At 46.1% G+C, this 20,898-nt stretch overlaps 1 protein-coding gene across 1 annotated transcript in view; it reads right to left on the reverse strand.

The window, feature by feature from the left end:
* The window catches only part of LOC119185044 (neurotrimin-like), a 166,561-nt gene that overhangs the window by 114,891 nt on the left and 30,772 nt on the right, over positions 1–20,898 (reverse strand). The window lies entirely within an intron of this gene.

A 20,898-nucleotide genomic window follows, 5' to 3' on the forward strand; every position in this document is an offset into this window, starting at 1 on the left:
CGACTAAGTGTTGAAAGAGCACCACAAAGGTCATACTGAATGGACGTACAAAAGCCACTAATGATAGTTGACGAAGCTATATATTTTGTGTGTACGAAAGGTGCATACCTTTAAAAGTGAGGATATATAAAACGCATTAGCACAAACGATCAAACCACATCGACAGTAAATTTATGTTCGCTTAAGGTTCATTTACGCGCTGTGCAGTTATAATTTATATTAATGGATCGCACGAGCCGGCCAACAAAGTCTCAGAAACAGAAGCTGCAAAAGAAGGAGCACGTAGAGAAAAAAGCAAGCAGCTAAGAATAACTCGCGTGCCACGTCACTGGTCTCGAGACTCCGCATACAGAACGCAGCAAAAACCATTAGCGAGTACAATCAATCAGGCCACGACGGCTGACGCAGCTAATGACGGCGAGCGTTGGTGCTGTACTGAGAGAAAGATTTATGACCTGGTGGTGTTGAAGCGCCGTTGCGCGAGGTGTCCACCTTGACGCAAGGACGGCTCCGAGATCTCGCGCGAAGCCCGAACCACAGCTCACGAGTCACGTGGGCAAATGAAGATAGCGTCCCACTGCAGAAGCCAGCACCCCTGTCCTTCAACAGTGCCCTGTCAGAGGTCTACGGCCTTCGGTAGCCTGTCACGTTGATTATAGCTGTGTCATAGTCAATGTAAGCTGGAAAAACCACAAGAACCACAGGTATACATCCACTACGTAGTGCCTCGTTATCATAGAGGGGTTGTTGCACTTAAAAAGATAGCAAATTATATCATCATCATCATCATCATCGTCGTCGTCGTCGTCATCACCATTATTATTATTATTATTATTATTATTATTATTATTATTATTATTATTATTTCTTCGCTGCACTCCGCATACGCTCTCTTTCGTCCTCGTTCGCTCTGCCGGTTACGAAGACGCCGATTTCGCAACATGCCGAAACGGGCGCCTAACAAATGTGCTGTGAAAACAACGTGTCCCTTTATTTTGCGCACCGTCAGGAGGTCTTCAGAGGAAGCAACACATTTCCCAAGAGAAGAGCAATCGCAGCACATAACAGAAAGGCATTATTTTCTTGTTAATTCTTTTAATAGCTTGCATGCACGCTGTACTGTTCCCCCACGTTTTCCCGTAACTTATCCACGACCAAATCGTGCTAGATAGACCTAGTTTTTTTAATCATAGACAACAAAACGCGCGAGTAAGGCCGATGATGATTACAGTTGTGTGGCTGAAATGAGAATGGCGCAACCAAGGATAAGAATCAAGAGGGTAAAAGCTAAGGAAACACAAAAGATTTTGCAGTATTGATCATCCTTAACCACTGCACATGCAATGTAAAAATACTATAACGAGTGATACACAATGACAAAACATGCTGTTTTCATTAAGTTACGGTAAACCACTTTTTATTACTCCTTGGTTTTTGTTATGTATTATTATAACTACTATATTATTTGCGGTTTAACGTCCCAAAACCACGACATGATTAGGAGAGATGCTGTTGTAGAGGGTTTCGAAAATTTTGACTACTTGGGGTTCTTTAATGTACACCAAAGCTAAGTACATGGGCCTCAAACACTTTCGCCTCCATCGAAAATACAGCCGCCCTACCTGGGATTCTATCCCTCGACCTGCCGGCTAACAGTCGGGTGCTATAACCACTAGGTCATCGCGGCGTGGCTGGCTCTTGTTATGTGAAACACCAAATGGTTGTAACCAAGGAGGTTTTAAAAGTATTGCTGATGTGGAAATAATGCCGCAAGAATGAAGTAGTACTCAAGAAGAGTTTTGGCCGTATACCACCTAATGTATTGACCACGGCTAAAATCGTTGTAGGGACACGATAAAACTACAGCATGCAGCGAAGGAAAAGGAACTGTTTGCTCTCCACCCTACAATTTCGATATGCCATTTTTTTCTAGGGAGATGCTGGTCAATGCACGCCTTTGTGTTACTCGTTTCTGCAAAAATGAGCGAAGCCACCGCAAGTTTTATTCGAGATGAAGTTACGGATACGCATCTGGATATGTTACTTACATTGGTAACAACTATATCTTATTTGCGATTAACCTAGCGTTTAAGCGGGCAATGCAGAAAAATAAAGTTTATCTCCAGCCGAGCACCATACGGGAAACACTGACTACACTTATGAGGGCATTGCGACAGCTGACATTCCTGCATTTTTGAATAAATCTTATTGATTTTAACAGGCTGTAACATGCATTGAAAAACACGTCGGTATCTTGAACGTGCTTACGATATATATTTAAGAAATTCCACTTTTTTTCCAGCTAAAGAACAGCATCAAAGAAGAGACTCGTTTGTACAAACTTTGGTTATTCGTGCAGCAGACTTGACTTTGCGCGAGCAGAGAGGTGGGCAAAAGACCCATCAATTCCTCACGCTGTGAATAAGTTTCGCTCCGGGGAGACCAAAATTGATGCGCTGATAGGAAAAAAAAAGCATCAAATGCATACGTAGAATTCCTGTAAGCATTGCCACGTAGAAGCTTCTCCTCGAAGTCTTTTAGGGTGCACAACACCCTCACTGTGGTAGTCGAAGCACAAAGAACTGCGCAAACAGTACGTCTCTCGTCTTCGAAGGTGGGCAGAAACCTGTTTAAGTCCGCAGGGCTGGCTTTCTTAGCCATCGACGAGAATGCCACCAGCCAGCTCTCACATAGACTTTGAGCATAAAAGAAGGAAGAGCCTTGATCTAAGTTCCTTCGTAGATGTGTATGGGCACACGAATTCATTTGTAGATTTTGTAGCTTATGTCATGGGGAAATCCTTGATGCAGCTTCAATAAGACACATCACAGTCGCGGCGGCCGAACAGGCTGCTATCGCGATGGTTATGAACGATCCCTCACGGTCTTACATCTACACTGTCACGATAACAGACATCCGGGCATTTCTATCTAATCTAATCTTAAAAAAACCAGTGGCTAAAATTAAGTACAGACCGACTGATGCATTTCAATCTATGGCGTGGTTCCCAGTGCCCATGGGAATCAATTTTATCCCTCGTTGATGGCCAAGCGTGATGGCCAAGTGGGCTCGTTGATGGCCAAGCGCAAATTCTAACATTCCGCGATGGTCCCCATACACCAGACAACCCCGGGTTGTGAGCGTAACACGAACCCATGACTCTATTTTGACGAAATTATGAAACGCTTTAAACTTGGGCGCAGGAAATTCCCGTTCCTGCACCCAAAACTCACTAGACTTCCATCCCCCACATTGGGAATGCTGCTAACGGGATATTTCCTATCGAGAGGAAGGCTTAGCCGCTTTGCTTCGGACACCGACCTAAACAGCTCTGAGTGCCATGAAAATTATTGCTGATTATTTTGTGTGATCTGGCAGTGTTCTGCGTAACAACACGTCTCTTTAATTAAGCAAGAGGAGTGGGAGGAAGCCTTCAATAGCGGCGTTATCCAGGAACAACTAATGGCTGCCCAAAGGGACCGAGAACGGACTGAAGACCACGCTTTTCCGGTTTCAACGTTAGCGTGGCCCGCAAGTACGACATGTGCGGTTCCTTAGGACCCAAATAAAGTTTCTTAACTCATTCGCGCAGTAGTATAGGTCGCCCGGAAAGTCATCACTTGTGATGACGAAGAAGGATCGCACGTCACAGACGTGAACTAGCTTCACGCTACGTCGTCTTCTCCAATCATAAAAAAAAGGGTGCGTCCAGAGGTGACAGTTTTCTGGTAAATCTTCCTCAATTACACACCGGTGTCTGCTTACGTATTTCCGTTAAAGCGCTAACGCTACCGACAAGCACCGCCGTTCACAGGCCGCTAAGTCTAAGACGCCTTGTCGAAGCTATACGTAGCCGGTATTACCAGTTTCCTCTCTCCCTGCACCTAGCGACAACTTTTGCCGGCAGCACAATCAATACTACGTAGGCGGAGCTTCTACTCCCGAGTTACTAAGCCGTGTATTTTGTTGGTATGGGCAGTTCTTGGCTTGGTTATAGACATCAAAATCGGTTAAAGTAATCATATAAAGTCAGTATTTCTGCTCGTATGGCACAATCTAGTTGAGTTCAGCTTCGTAATCGCCGACGTATTTCCAGTATTGCGCTCTTTCACAGGTTCTGTTGCAGCACCCTTCATGGAGCAATCGTATTCGCTGTAGTAATTTCTCAACGCATCTACCATCCGCAACAAGACGCAGGCTGTGAAATGCTAAAGGGTCGTGTGTTGTGTGACGTCAGTGGGACGTTAACGACCACCGGAAGGTCGAAATTTCCGGAGCCCTCCACTACGGCACTACTCATAATCATTTCGTGGTTTCGGAAAAAAAAAAAACTCCAGATAATATTAAGTCACAGGCCACCATCATAATTTGGCAATTATCACCTTGGTATTCTCGTTGCATAAGTGATGGCGAGCCCATTCGTGTTAAAGTGTGATGACACATTATTCTGCAGAAGTAAATACGATCTGCAGCACACAGTTTATCTGAAATGCGAGGGCCGAAAATAGAGCTGGACGCTTCTGGAAAGGAAGCAATTAACACTGCTACCGGAGCGTGGGACTGGTGCAGAGTCAAATTAGTTGATGTTGCAGAACATACTTAAAACCATAAATAGAACAATATTCTTTAGCAGCTGCATGTTTGGCGAATATTTATTATCTTTTTTAGGCATCTTTCGTTTTATTTTCTCAGAAAAGGTGTGCCCATCACGGCGAATGAAACACAGAAAAAAGTTTAAGCTTCCTCTGGGTGCTCGAATTTTCGCCGAAGCCGGAATTGAGTGTCGTGTTTCATACGCAACAGTCCTCATGAGGAGGAGGGTGAAAACGAAGGAAATAAGGGCAGGAAGGCCTCGTATACGTCCGGTCTCGCGCGTCCGGTCTCGTATCCGGGGAAGAGGACTATGGGATGAAAAAATAGGGAAGTAGAAAGAAGTGAGCATGCGAAGAATTCGCGGTGAGCTCGATGGGCGTTCCATAACTCAGGGTCTCAGGGATATTACGTTCCACTGTGGACAGTCACATCGCGGTGCCTTCTGAAGGATTCATGAGAGTTAACACATGTCGCACTCGCGCGGCTCTGCAAATAGGGTCAAATGTATCACTTGAAGTTTGCGGCGTCCAGAAACATTACCTGCTTCTCGTATCTGGCATTTTGTGCTCTTGCTTCGATTCAGTTTTCGTCCGCTAACTGCGCTCGAATTGTGACCTAAAAGTGTGAAGAAGGCGGTCGCGGACCCCCCAGCTAAGAAAGGAGTCCAATATGGCTCCCAGCATCGACCCTACGAGTCGACAAACAGCAGCCCACGTCGAGATGTAACAAAGGAGCGGCCTTAAAGAACGGCCGCTACAAAAAGCTTTCAAAAGAAATGGCAAATAAACAAAAACGCTATAAAAAAGAGCCGACAAAGCCCATTCTTGCGGGAATAGCCGACGCCGGCGGCATTCCAGAAGTTTCCTCCATTCAAGCTGCGCCCTTTTTTTTTAGTACCTTCCTGTAGCATCTGTTTCCTCCTCTCCTTCCAGGTGCGATGGCACGAAAACGCCGCTGTCCCGAAAGAATCGATCCGCTTCGAAGAGGATCCCTTGCACGCGAAGCCCAATCAAAAGCCGTTGCCTGCTATTTCGAGCTATACGCTGTCGGCGTCGGTGAACCTATAGAGATGCCTCCCTCTTCTGGCGTGGAGGATGAAAATATGATGTAGGGCGATGATGGCTTTTCAAACGAAGCGGATCATTGATGGCTGCTTCCCTGATTACTTTCACCTTTCGCCGTGTCCATAAACAAAACCGTCTCACCATCAAATAGAAAGCCACAGTTTCACCGAAAGGTCGAAGCCTGATAGCAACAAACTGGAATGTCATACGACATTGCCCTTTCCCGCCATTCCCTACAAAAATAATCCAATATATCTGTTTCAAATGTATTGCTCTGGTAATCCTACGACATGTTCTAGACTGTAGCTATGCCGTCTAGGCCTGCGATTGCCCTTCACCAATGGCAGGCTTCATATTAGATACTATTGGAGAGTATGGGTGGATTGGTGTACGACAATATGGAGTCGGGCTACATGTGCGACCTCACTGTGTTAGCGATGTAGAGCAAGGTATTTTGTACGCATTAGAATAATTTTGTCGTATATCAGTGTATGTGGTGTGTATGTGTATGTGAATGTGGATGTGTCAGTGGTGGAGTCGGCACAGGAGTTGGTGTCGCGGGGTAAGAGTGCTCGGGCGGATGCATAAGCTGGCTTATTGCCTCTCACTCCGCAGTGGTCGGGTATTCAAATAAATTTTTCCCAGTCATCCGCAGTCCCAGCCATAGACCGGCTCCTACACTCGCACAAAAAGATGGGAGGAACAAACTCATCCTTTCTTGAAGAAATCTCCAAACGTCACCTCCCCTTAAACACAGCACAACCCACCGACTACCCAGAAATAGAATGCGAAACGATACCCGAACTCGACGAACCCTTCACGGAGTCAGAAATTCGGGAGGCATTACACAACCTCAACAGCAGATCAGCCCCCGGTCCTGACAAGGTAACCAACCGCCTGTTGCGAAATTTAGACGACCAAGCCATCACACTACTCACAAAAGACATTAATTACATGTGGGAAACTGGCCAGGTACCTGAACAATGGCGCACGGCCACGGTAATCCTTCTCTCAAAGCCAGGTAAACCACTCAACTTCGACAATCTACGCCCGATTTCCCTAACCTCATGCATAGGAAAAGCAGCTGAACATGTCATCCTAAATCGTGTATCGCGCTACATAGAGGATCACGAACTCTTTCCGTTCAACATGGTCGGGTTCCGTCCGCACCTTTCAACACAAGACGTCATGCTATTACTAAAGAAACAGATCTTCGACTCAAAAACGAGAGATGTTCGTGGCATTCTCGCCCTAGACCTCACTAAAGCATTCGACAGCGTTTCACACCGCTTTATACTGGAATCCATTGCCAGCCTTGGTCTCGGTAAAAGATTCCAGGCGTACATTCGTTCTTTTCTGCAAAATCGAACAGCTCAGCTGCATTTATCGCAACTTACATCCGATACTTACACATTAGGTTCCAACGGGACACCACAAGGGGCAGTCATTTCTCCACTCCTTTTTAACATAGTAATGAAGGGACTATCTGACAAACTCCGCGACATCCCAAACATAAACCATGCTATATACGCAGATGACATCACCATCTGGTGCCCGGGAGGCTCATTGGCGGAGTTGGAGCAAGCCCTTCAAACTGCTCTCGATACCACAGAAGCCTACTTAAAAAACACTGGACTTCGTTTGTCGCCCACAAAATCAGAGTTGCTACTGTACCGGCAATCTCGCCAAGGCGTTCGTAACTTAACACCCTTAGGTGATCTACCCATAGCGCTACACGCCAAAGATGGGCAGCGAATACCCCGAGTGGACTCCATACGCATTCTCGGCCTCCTCGTCGAGGCCACTGGCTGTCATGCAAGAACAATTAAACATATCACAGCAAAAACAGAGAACATGCTCCGACTCATTCAGCGAGTCTCGGGTCGTAGACGAGGCCTTGGAGAGGCCAACCTTCTGCGCATATACCACGCGTTCCTAATGAGTCACATCAATTACGTCGCCTCTGCCCACAACTGGACGAAGGTAGAAAAGACGAAACTAAACACACTCATGCGCAAAAGCATTAAACAAGTCCTTGGTTTGCCTCAAAACACGAGCACTTCCCGTCTCGACCAACTAGGCATGCACAACGGCATCGATGAAGTGATCGAGGCCCAGACCACGGCCCAAGTGATCCGCCTCTCCTCCTCCAAGGCAGGCCGCCGACTTCTAAGCGAGGCCGGCATGTCCCCACACCCCTGCCTTGAACGCGCAGTAACCCTCCCCAGAGTTGTCCGAGCTACTTACATGGTAACCCCATTTCCGCGAAATGTCCACCCACAACACAACGAAGGCAGACGGCTGGCCCGCGCTCGCGCGATCCTAAACCGTACCGCCGCGAATCGCAACTCTACCGCATTCGTCGACGCAGCGCAATACGGTAACTCCTCCTCTTTCGCACTCGCGGTAGTAGATGGCGACGGAGCCCTACGCTCAGCCGCCTCGGTTAGGCTATCAACAAGCGCCATAGCCGAACAAGTTGCTATAGCTTTAGCGATGACCGACCCCTCACTCACTAATGTCTTCACAGACTCTCGCGCCGCCATTCGGGCTTACGAAACCGGCAACATCGCTCCAGAAGCAGCCCGCATTTTACAAACACGGAAATATACGGGCTCGCACTACCTCTCTTGGTTCCCTGCCCACATGGGCAAAGACGTTCACCCACAACAACCCAACCTCAACGAAATGGCTCATGATCGAGCACGAGAACTGACCCGCCGTGACGATCAATCAGCCACCGAAGAGCTGGGCCCAGACGTGCAGTTTAATGACCCACTACTCACCTTCCATGAAATTACCTCCCACTACCGACACAACAGAAGCCGATACCCTTTACCCCATTCAAAACTAGAACGCGCGCAAGAAGTAGCCTTTAGAATGTTACAAACGAGATCGTACCCATCACGGGGCCGACTCAGCCATTATAACTCAGACATAAATTCACAGTGCCCAGATTGCACAGAAGTGTACTGTTCACTCGCGCACATGCTCTGGCAATGTCCCGCGTTACCTCAGGGACCTCTCACCAGTGAGTCCGACTGGGAGGAGGCACTCAGGAGCCCCAATCTCCGAAACCAACTTAAGGCAGTCCAGAGGGCCCAAGAACTGGCGGAACGCCACCACGTTCCCGCCCCGACTCGGGCGTCGCCTACGGTAGCGGCTGCTAGGATGTCCCACGTGGGCACCCTGGTGGCTTAAACTCCTCAGGACCATATATTAAAGTTCTTGACTGACTGACTGAGTCATCCGCAGTAGCACCATGCTACCCGTGAAAGTAATCTTTGTTTACAGCCGCGCTTTTGCGGTCGAGATTTCTCGTGGGTTGTAGATAGTAAATTATCATCATGATCATGCATCGGCACGCGCTGTATTCATCCAACTTTATATCATCCTTCTCCCCCGCTTTACTTCCTAAACACTTTCGCCGATTTGCGTGGCATAGGATGCAAAAGTTTTGATGGACGAGGGTATGAGAACAAATAGAAAGAAACAGTGAGACAGCAAGAAAGATTCATAAATAAAAATTTCTTGACGAAAAAACTTTTCTATCTCTTGCGTAGAGCTACACGCATACATACAAACGCACGCAAGGACGTATACAATGCGAATAACTAGCTCATATGGCGCTCACCTCTATATAACCCCTAAAGTTAGCTTGATTCACACCTAATTTTAAGTTGGCCCGTCACCACCCTATTTGTTTTCTACAGTGCCAAATGCATTCTCATGGGGAAGGTTCCAAGCCATTATAAAAACACCAATAATTGGAGAACTCACCAAATTGACGCATTAAGGATTTCCACTGGAGCCTTCAAACCATATTCATTTTCCGCTGCGCAGTTACACGGTAGTTACTGCTCTTTTTTTCACTGCGATTCCTAGCTCATTCATGTTCTTGTCTACTTCCGTCGTTCGGAGTGTATACGTTACTGTTTGGCGACCTTCGCGTGGCACGTTGTCATTTGTTTTGTTTCCTAATCGTTTCAGCATGCAGTATTGAAGTCTGCGGAGTCAAGTTTGGCTCGATGGGTGTTTTGTATCTCTAGGTACTGGCAAGTTCACCGAGCAGTCACGTTATCAGCTATGCAAATACTGCGTGACAGACGTTGAAATCACACCAGGCGTCACAGCACGTGAATTGCGAAACGGATGGGTGGTTTAAAGTTGCCTGCCAACTGCCAAGGGCCGCGCATTAATTCATCTCCATTGTCGGCCACAGCAGGAACGAAGTGCGCAGCGGCATAGGTATACACGTACTGCGTTACTGACCCACATTGGTTACTTTGCTGAAAGAAAGGTTGAGGACGCAACGCACGTAGAGAAAAAAGAAGGCGACAGAATAGGGTATTCCTTGCAACAGAACCTTATTTGAAAAAAAAGGGGGGGGGCTGCTTTTTTATTTAGATGCGATAATGTACGCAGTTACACTTGTGCAGTACAATGACGTACAATCCCCGTTTGTGATATCACTATATAAAAAAATGCGCTTCTCCTTTACGCAAGGTAACAAATGTGTCACCGATGCAAGCATGCCATTTCACATGAATAAAATACGCCTCCAAACGTTCACGTGCCGCAGTGTTCTTGCTCGTTCCATGTTTGCAAATATTTATATAGTCTGGCCCCCTGCACGCAGGATTCACAGTGCGTAGATAATTATTGATAACTGATCTTATCTTGAATCGAAGCTTGTGCTCCCTTGCCTTGATATTAACGCAGCGTATACATGGTCTAGCTGTTGTACACTTTGCCGCGTGTAACTCGAATCTCGTAATGTGGAAATATATGAGCGCACAAGGTAGAAAGAAAAGCACTTGACAGGAAAGACGCTCCCTTACGACTGAACTTTTATTAGAAAACCACGCACACCGTGCAAGGTATACACGAACGGCCTTGCATGGTCTGTACCCCAATGGGCCAGCTTTTGCGGCGCTGAAATGTGCGTACAAAGGCCGCGGTCAATTTCCGTGGCGCTGTAATAAGAACTTGCACCTGTTCGGACGACACGACCTGCGGTATTTTATCCACCGGCGGCATTGTTTACGGCTCGCCTCGCAGATTCCGAAGGAGGGTTTCCGTTAATGCTACCGTAACAGCGCAATAGTGTCGTCTCTTCTAGCCCCTCCGGTCGTTTGCGCTGTTAAGCATTCTATATCATTTTATACCAACTGGCCCAACCATAATGTCTCTTAAGAGTATCCGACTGATTTTGTCCTCTGCAGGTAAACTTTTCCTGCGTTTATTGAGCACAGGTCCACGCTAATGCAGATTTAAGGCACATTGATGCTATTGCCCTCTTAACGAACGTTGTGCGCGCTGAGTCACAGGATAAAAGCTCTTTGCGAGAGCGAGACACCCAGCGAACGTGCCGCTCTGATCGCGTCAAAGGCAAATCTAAAAGATGCAAATTGTCAACTGAAGGCCGCTTCCTTTACCAAGTTGTTTAAACAAATGAAGAACGTCATCCACTGCAACAGCGATCGTTATATAAGAGTCAGATTTTAAAATCAGTAAAAAAATCGTCAACATATCTGAAAACGTGTATATAAGCAATAGAACTTGGGCATCGTGAAGAATCAAAGCTACCTTTCGGTCAGCAGCAGCTAAAAGCAAATGACATTATGCCACACGTTCTAGATATGCTGGTCTTATTGATGCTCTTCATCAGTGACACGTCTGTTACCACACGTAAAGTATGCGCGCATAATTTTATATTTTGATGTCATAAGCGTGGGATTGCAACTGTAATTGCGCGCATGTACGTGTGTATATAAAGGGGAACCTTTTCCGGTTCAAACAAATTAAATTGCAGGTGACGCTCTATTCTGCGCCCTTCTTTTTTCGTCTACGTCGACTGCCTCCTTAACCTTTATTCTGGATGAACTATTTATAAAACCCCGCTACACATTGTAATAGGTTACTTCAGTGTTTCGCAAAACACTGATGAATTATGGCTCAGTATTTACTTCACAACTCTACTTGTTGTAGGTGCAGTGAAAGATTTTACAGCGGGCTACAAAACGGTCCATGCTCCAGCTTACTCTGTGACTGTTTTACGAGTTCCGCAAGCTGCAGGGTCTTTTTGTTCCAAGCCTTCTTTCTCAGATATCGAATAAATTTTAAGCGTTAGCATTAGATGGCTCACTAAACACAGAAAGTGGCCTGCGGAGGCGCCAACCCATGTGATTAAAAAACAAAACAAAAAAAAAACAAGCGGTGGCTAAGATAGATTTACCAGCGCAAAAAGAAGAAACACTTAAGAAGAGACGCATGTACACACACATTGCTATATGTGTGTTTCTTCTTTTCAAAGACGATAGTCTTGGGGATCATCGACGCAAAAATTTCGGTCTTTCTGTCACGTGTGACGTGACTTGAAGCGCTAGTTCGCCTGCGCTGCAAACTCGAGGCACTCTAACGCAGCCCCTCCAGAATACCATTCACCGATTGTCTTGCGCAGAACATCAAATAAACGTTTTGTTCACTATCTCTAGACGCAAAAATATTGTCTTTCGACGACATTTGCAATGTAACATGCAGATACGGGGCTATTGTTTTTCGCTGGTAAATCTATCTTAAGAATGAACCAACTCACCCATGATGCAGTTTTAACAAGCGGTGACGTCTAATATCACCAATATCAATGACGTCATGAGATGACATCATCCTTTCGCAGTGCTTTCGTGACCAGCTCACCGATCACGGATGCACTGTAAAACCAACTGTCGATGGCGGCACGTGGGGATTAGTACAATTACTGACAAGAGAAAAGAGGATCGCTTATGCCTTTCAGTCAACTCAGGCGATTGGTTAGGAGAACGGGAGAGTTTTTTCACAATAGCTTCGTGCTGCAGAAGTGTTTTTTCGTTTGTTTTACGCGTCTTACTACGCATTGCAGGTTTGCGAGCGCACAACAAAACTAGACCTGAAAGCGCCCAATTCCCAGTAACGATGAATTGGAAGGAAGGTCCCGAGTGAAATAGGCCTTTCCGAGAAGCAAGCCGCACCGTGCGCGCGAAGTTTTTTCACGCGTTTTCCCATCTTTTCAGGAACACGGAAAGCCCGCAACAGAAAACTAACTCGTAAATGAATTTCGGACAGAAAAACAAAACCCTATTGGTCGATCGGAGGTTGCAGCCCCGATCGACCAATAAGGGGGCCAATAGGAAGAGCTGTTCTCTATGGTTTAAAACGGCAAACAACGGCATTTGGCACTTAAGCCTTACCATTACGCTGTGAACGTCGGCATAAGCTGGGCTCGACGTGAGCGACTCTGCTGCTCTGCTTTTAGGCTAACAAAGAGTGCGAATGGAGGCGTGACCAGGAGCGCAGTGCCTGTTTTTCAAGCCTGGCTAACTTAGTGCTTGGAAGTGCTATCGAACCCTTCCACTGATTCCAAAATAACAGTGTAGGGCAGTAGCGAGAATTTTCTTTTGTTCGGCGGGTGTTTACGCGTAAAACGGCTAACTTTGGCAACACGTGGTCGATGCGAAGGCGTGTGAATGCTGTGGATATCAGCTGAAATGTTAGTTAATGCATGAAAAAAAAATGGCAGCATATCCACGGAGTGAATGATGGAGAGTGGGGCGAAGCATCCGTCCGTCCATTTGTTCTTGCTTCCGTCCGTTCATGCGTGCGTCTGTGTGGCCGCCCGTGCGTCCATCCACCCGTCCGTGCGTGCGTCTGTTCATGAGTCCGCACGTCCATCTGAGCGTCCATCCCTGCGTCCGCCCATGCGTCCATCCGTGCGTGCAGTCATTCATGCATCCGTCCATGCATCTGTCTGTGTGTCCGTTCGTCCACCTATTCAACACTCCAAGTACCACCATCTCGCATCTTTTCATAATATATTCCTCATATAGAAGCACCGCCATCCAGTGGACATTCCAAGGACTAAACGAGAGGTGGCACACGCACACTTTCTTACGGCTTGCGGTTCGTGTCTACTTCCCACCTTTAACCACCTCGAGTTCATGGTATATACTACTTCACTGCATTCATGCCACTGCGGCCCAACACTCGCTAAACCTTTTTAAAACCAAGGAGGTTACGCCCAGCGAGTATAACGTAGCAACCCTTTCTTGCAAGATAGTGCTCAATGTACATGCCAATAGCTGCTAAGGGGGCATGAGAGACAGGAGAATTCGGCTTCTAGTTAACGCGCATGCTGCGAATTTTTTCTGGTTAAACAACGCACAGAAGAAATCTCCCACCGGCACCACCTTGGAGGTCAAAATGTAAGAGTGGTTACACACTACTACTACTACTACGACTACGAGGGACGAATGGGTGTCGCTATAAGGAGCTTCACCCCTAAAATTTAGGGGGTGTTAGAACAGCGCTAGTCGTTCCAGGTCTCCGGCTGGGCTGTCTTCTCGCACGCGATGGTTGCGGAAGTGTGGAAACGAAACGAACAAGCTAATATCCGACGCGCTTTTTTTTTCCTATTCAACAGCAAATCTTTACCTATGCCAGGGTTTTGTGAATTTTTCGTCCTCGGCAGCAGAAACTTACGTGTGGCAGGTATTGAGCAAATGACACCGCCGGTGTCTACAAAATGAAGAAGGGCGGCAAACACCGGCTAAGATTGTCAAACGGCAAGTCATGCAAGATTACGCATGTTACAAAATGAAGAATGTGACAAAAAGAGGCAAGTATGTCACACTGGTTAAACGAGGGCATACGCTAAGCTCGAACGGGACTTTCTAGACTGATATTTTGGATTTATTTGTATGACGCTTGGCCGGCTGCCGTCGGAAGTCCTGTGTCACGCTTGTAGCGTGTACTGAAGAACGTCGCTGGAGCCATTCCCACCGACAGAATGAAATGGCTCATATTTTTTTCATCGCGCCTACCAATAATAAGGTTATTAAAAATTGACCTATAAAACAAACACAAAAAGCCAGATGATATGGCTGGTCCTGCTTCATAATATATCTGCTCAAAATTCACAATAATGAAGAGCGGGTAATTAAGCAACGTTTATGAGCACTGATTGGATCTTATCGACTGCTGAACAGACACGGGATGATCTGCCGCATCACAACGCTTAACGCTAGAACCTTGTCTAGTGAGGCAAGTCTAGCCGTACTATTCGAGGAGCTAGAGGGTGTTAAATGAGATGCAATAGTGCTCAGTGAGATTAGAAGGACAGATGAGGCCTATACAAAGCTACAGAATGGGCACGTCTTTTGCTCTCATGGGCTGGCTGACAGATCTGCCGCATTTGGTAAATGTGGCTTCTGTAGTAAGCGTGACAAATATTTAGCGCTTTAGAAAACTTAGTGACACTTATGTTACTATCAATTAAGACAGTCTATAGGGACTTTGAAGGTTATATTTTAACATCTACTTGCCAAGAACGTAATTGTATCGACGAATCATCCAGTAAAGATATTCGCTTTTGTTGAGAAAGAGGACTACGGGACATAAAGTTTTGGCAGCCTCGCTATGCCCCAGTGCTCTAAAGGTGGGCAGTGGGCTTCATGACGAATATTCATGCACTACAACTTTCAAATAAATGAATATATAGTATCGAGCCATCGTAAATGAATTCGTAAATGTGCTATGCAAACCAAGACACAAACAAACTCGCAAACCAAAAGATTAGCGAGAACTTGATAAGAAAATCTTATCGCGATCAGAGAAAATTAAGAATAAAAAAAGATAGATTTACTGATATATAGTGTAGTCTTACAAATAAATACGGTTAGGAGAAATATGAAAAATTAAGAGGTTAGATGAGGTTAATGTCAATGGTGTAAGACTCATTTTCTCTTGTCTGATCTGACAAGTTTTGCGAGGTGAAGGGCATTTTGAAAACTGCTTATGGCTTGTCGGCGAGAAAATACGAAAACTTGAGAGCTAAAGTCTCGATGCAGTTATACGCTAATCTAGGCCTCAAATCTGATTGACGGCAATATGCGGGGTTCAGATTTTTTCCTCCGCAATTCAAGCTTGGGGGCACTGGTCATATTCAGGAGTACATTATACGCGAGAAAATAGGATACCTATTACGAAAGATAAAGAAAGCTTTGTAATACCATGTCAGCCTAATAGTGTTTGTTAGTTTAATAGCACCTCTCATCGGGCAAGTTAGTGCAATTTAGTAAACGTGAATCTTTAATGCAAGAATTACTGACGCAAAAAACACACAAGAACGCACAGAGCCAAGTAAACCAACTAATTTTGTTACGGCGAAAGCTTTAGATGCTTCACCGTATATATGTGAAAAATGAGTGTTGGCCCCGTACACACTATGCAACGCGAAAAAATTGCCATCATGCGTTGACGCCATCGTATGATACCATCACGACGTTACGAACAGGCAAAGATAGTCACACTACTGTGACGTGCTAGGCCGTGACATCACACCATGACGACATCAAACGACACCGTCGATTCCTCAAAGGTTGGGTCGATGCCGGACACCTTACAAAATCACTTGAAAGCAAAAAAATGGCAAGACTCCAAACTGGGAGGTACCGCGAAATCACGTCAGCAGCAGAAGGTTTTCGGAGAGTCAATACAATGGACTCAAAATAAAACCGAGAAGACGTATTTTGTCTCGAGTTGCTTTAAGACGCAAGGAACCATGTGACTTACCTACGCCATTGCTTCTCTGTTTTGTACGAATACCTTACGGCTAAATAAGCTTTAGCTATAACGACAATTAGGCGGGCTTCCTTCATCGTTGCTTTTGAGTATGGTGCCATTGCCAAAGTTTACGCTTCTTTGGATTTGCCGTGCACTTTTTACGTGCGCACCGGCGTGTATTGATCGAAAGCAGCCGGCCCTGATGCCGTGATAGCGAGGATAGCAACGAACGTAAAAAAGCTTCCTGTCGTATAAACGCTCCGAATAGAGGTACATTGCGTGGCCATGGGAAGAAAAAAGAAACCTTTGGTTGCTCGAAAGAGAATAGTTTCAGAAGAAAGTTATGGTCGCTTTGTTTCAAGCGAGAAAATTTACGACTTTGTGGATCACAGATACCCTAAAAATTCCTGCTACTGCTTATTTTTTTATTTTTTTGCTTCGCGCCATAGGATTTTTATTTCTGCGCTCTCAGTCCGAGTCCTCGCGCACTTTTTTTTCTCCTTTCTTTCGCGTTGTTGGTTTACACCTTTTCGCCGTCTTTCTGCATTCTCATCCGTTTTCTAGCTCAAATCGAACGGCCAGCACGCTCGCCTCGACACCGAATGCACCTTCGTGAAAAGAAAGGCCCGATCGGCCATCTTTTCCGGCGTCTTACAAAGAACCGTTTTGCCGAAGTGCGACAGGAATGCCCTCGTGCAAATACTCGCTTCCGCGATATTGAAGTCGTAAATCTCCCGGTGTTAAGGGCGCTGGGCAATCACACCTTGCGCAGGCGGGCTGCTGACAAGACACGGTAGACCCTGGCAGGTGGAAATGTTTTTTTTCACTCTTCTACCTTTTAGACTTCTTCGTTGCAAACATTGTAGAAATAGAGCAATAACGCGGTCGTATACTACGAGCATGAAACCGGGCGAAATGGTTCTGAAGCTAATGTGTTCGCTGTTTTGGCCACACGTGCCAGCGGTTCAGTGCCAGAAGCGCAGCGCTGTTCCACTAGACAGGCCACTGACACAGTTATTCAACTCTCTGATGGTTTCATGACTCGGCTCATGAGCCACTACTGAGACTCATGTCATTTTTTTTCTCCCTTTTTTTCTCATTACCCAAGCCTACTCAGTGAGGGTTAGCAAACGGGGCTTATAAGGTGTTATGATGATGCTCAGCCACATCTTTCTTTTTTCTAGCATCTTGCAGTAACGTCTATCATTGCGGCGGCTAAAGAGATCGCCAGTTATGGTGTTATGTGTTGTCAACGTTAAGCATTGTTTTTTTTTTATCTTCACAACCTGGCTTCCATCACCGAAATGCAGTTTTGTATGGTGTGACCAGATTGTTTAAGAAGAGAAAGACTTCTCTACTCTGTATATGTGTATATTTACAGTGTCTGTATATGTATTATGTGTAATTGATATTTCCCGCTTCTGTCCATTACTTTTCTCATTGGACCCTACACTAGCCTCAGGCTATGGGTCCAATCAGTGTTTGTAAACCTCATGTGACAAATGATAATAAACGGTCAATCAATCAATCAATCAATCAATCAATTAATCAATCAATCAATCAATCAATCAATCAATCAATCAATCAATCAATCAATCAATCAATCAAATGTCAGTGACTGAGTGGTTGCAGTGGGTGGTGAGAAAGACTCGATGTCTGCGCTGCACGCGCAGGCCAATTCAAGTGTTATAAATAGAGCTCCGGGTTATCTAATAAAGAGAAAAATTCCGGTAAACTCTGGCCAATATAATTTAGCATAAGTTGGAATTATCTGATAAACTTTCAACGTAAGAGCTAGCGTGACTCTGCACCGTTCTTTATCGAAAGAGCATGTTCCAAATGCTCATCTATACATCTACCGGTTTCACCAATATAAACTTTACCTTACATTCACAATATCTCGTTGACCCCAATCCATAAGGCGTTGAACGGAGAGCTTGTCACGCACACAGCGAGAGACGCAAGCGTGCAAGTGCGAGACGACATCTTGATATATGGTTTCCTGGTTGCACAGGGGCGCTACACGACATCGAATATACGAACGCTGTAAATTATACTTGCGTCTATTATGTTATATACGCAACGAATGTAGTTGTTTCGTATCGAAGTATTTCTTTTTGCATGCACAAAATTTTGCGCGTTAAAATCTTTCAGCAACTGAATCTATGGCCACCGAATGCAACGCAAAATTTGTTCAGGATGACTGCCAGTTGGGCGTGTTGGTAAAGGTTCATGATGAAACAAGCGCATTTTAGCGCTTGTTTCATCATGAACAAAATTCGTTACAAGGGTTTAGTCGATACCACGCTTCTCCGAAAAAATGACGAAGGGTATCATAGTGAATGCCGGCCTACTATGCAGAAATTATGAATATTGGGCACCTTGCATATGTGCTTGTAGCATTTACCAAAATAGTGTTTAGAAAATGCTCTGAAAGGCCGCTCTTCATGCTTTCATTGCGACTGTGCTGTGGCTTCCGTGCAGGCCTGGCGTTTTTTTTTTTACGCAATGGCTGACCACGATGAAGAATTATGCTTGAAGTGCGTATGCGACGCAGTTAATAGGAGATCAAGAACACGTTCTTCAATGGGTTGGAGTATTGGATGACCCACTCGTTGCGCAATTCACATTGTGTGACGCCTGGCTGTTCCTTTTTGTTCTAAAACGCTCTATTGCTCATATTAACGTGATTCTTTTCCCGACATTAAGCCTGCCTACGTCCAGTAGAGAAACGTGTTCCAAGCACTGGCGTGACTCAGTGGTAGAATACTGGGCTGGAATGCAGGGGACCGCGTTCGTATCCCAATGTGTCGTCGGTGTTTTTATTCACTTTTTTTCTTCAATACTGGTTACGGACACCGGCGGCGGCGGTGGTAGACAACTACATCACCGCACATGACTCGTGTTCTGATGTTATTATAACAGCTTTCGCTGTAAAAATGCAGCATATATAGATAATCATTGGCCAGTCGCTTTGCATATGTAACCGACTCCCAAAAGGCGTGAGACCTGCCAAATTTTTCGAGCAATGTGTGTGATAGCTGCACCGGACACCAGTGGTGGCGTACAGCATCGCCCCCCCCCCCTCCAAACGACTCTTTTTCTGAGACCATAGCAGGTTGGGCTGAAAAAGAAGCCCGCACTCATGGAAATGAATTATTGCGCTACTCAGCCTCAAAAAACGCATTAACTTTGGACACACACACACACACACACACACACACACACACACACACACACACACACACACACACACACACACACACACACACACACACACACACACACACACACACACACACACACACACACACACACACACACACACACACACACACACACACACACACACACACACACACACACACACACACACACACACACACACACACACACACACACACACACACACACACACACACACACACACACACACACACACACACACACACACACACACACACACACACACACACACACACACACACACACACACACACACACACACACACACACACACACACACACACACACACACACACACACACACACACACACACACACACACACACACACACACACACACACACACACACACACACACACACACACACACACACACACACACACACACGGACACGGACACGGACACGGACACGGACACGGACACGCACACGCACACACGCACACGCACACACGGACACGGACACGGACACGGACACGGACACGGACACGGACACGCACACGCACACGCACACGCACACGCACACACTAGCTCTCAGGTGTAAGTCAATGCCATTATTACACGCGGTATTTCGATGTGAGTAATTCTGAACACACTGCAACAAACGTGCTCGAGCTTCAAAGGCCTGGCGCATTGAGCAGCTCTATAATATTTTCTTGTGCATCGAATGAACTTAGTAAAATACTAACGAGACATCCATTAGCAAAGCGCAGGGAGGGACGAAAAGGAAACACGCAGTCAATGAGAAACAGAGAAAGAGAACGTCATAATGTCCCGAGAAATCCAGGAAGGAACGATTACGCGTAAGAGCCCCTAAAGAGGGGTTAAGAAGGCCGCATCACACGCGAGGCCCTTGGAGTAATGCGCGCAGCGGGGTAGTGTCAACACACGGGCCACGAATGCAACGTAAAACGCGCGTATATATGGCAAGGAACACGCAAGCTGGACGCGCAAACGCTGCTTTCCGTGGAAGCAACTCAAGGAGTAGAGCTGCGCCGGGAGACTAATTATGCTAACGAGCGTGTTCCCGCTTTGGGAGTTGAGAGGCCCGCTGTGGACGACGACGACGAAAACGGAGGGGCACTAAGTGACTACCCGGGTTCTCTCGAGTGCGCCGATGCAGAAGAGCAACCGCTTAGCGCATCAGAGGCGTCACACGGCAGGATTCGGCCGCCATACTGCTTTGGCAAGTGGAGGGCCGTCTTCTCTGTTGCCTCTAGCATCATCCCATCTTTTATTGGGACGTCTCATACTAAGAACAGCACCGTAAAGAAGATCAGAGAAAAAAAAACAACTAAGAGAGAGTTTAATCAGATCAGATACCGCAATTACACTGCACCATACAGGTGTGGAGAAAGAGAGGCTAGAAGTATAATCACAAAATTAGGAAATACATTC

The sequence above is a fragment of the Rhipicephalus microplus genome, chromosome 1 (assembly GCF_043290135.1).
Source record: "Rhipicephalus microplus isolate Deutch F79 chromosome 1, USDA_Rmic, whole genome shotgun sequence".
Taxonomy (NCBI): Eukaryota; Metazoa; Arthropoda; class Arachnida; order Ixodida; family Ixodidae; genus Rhipicephalus; species Rhipicephalus microplus.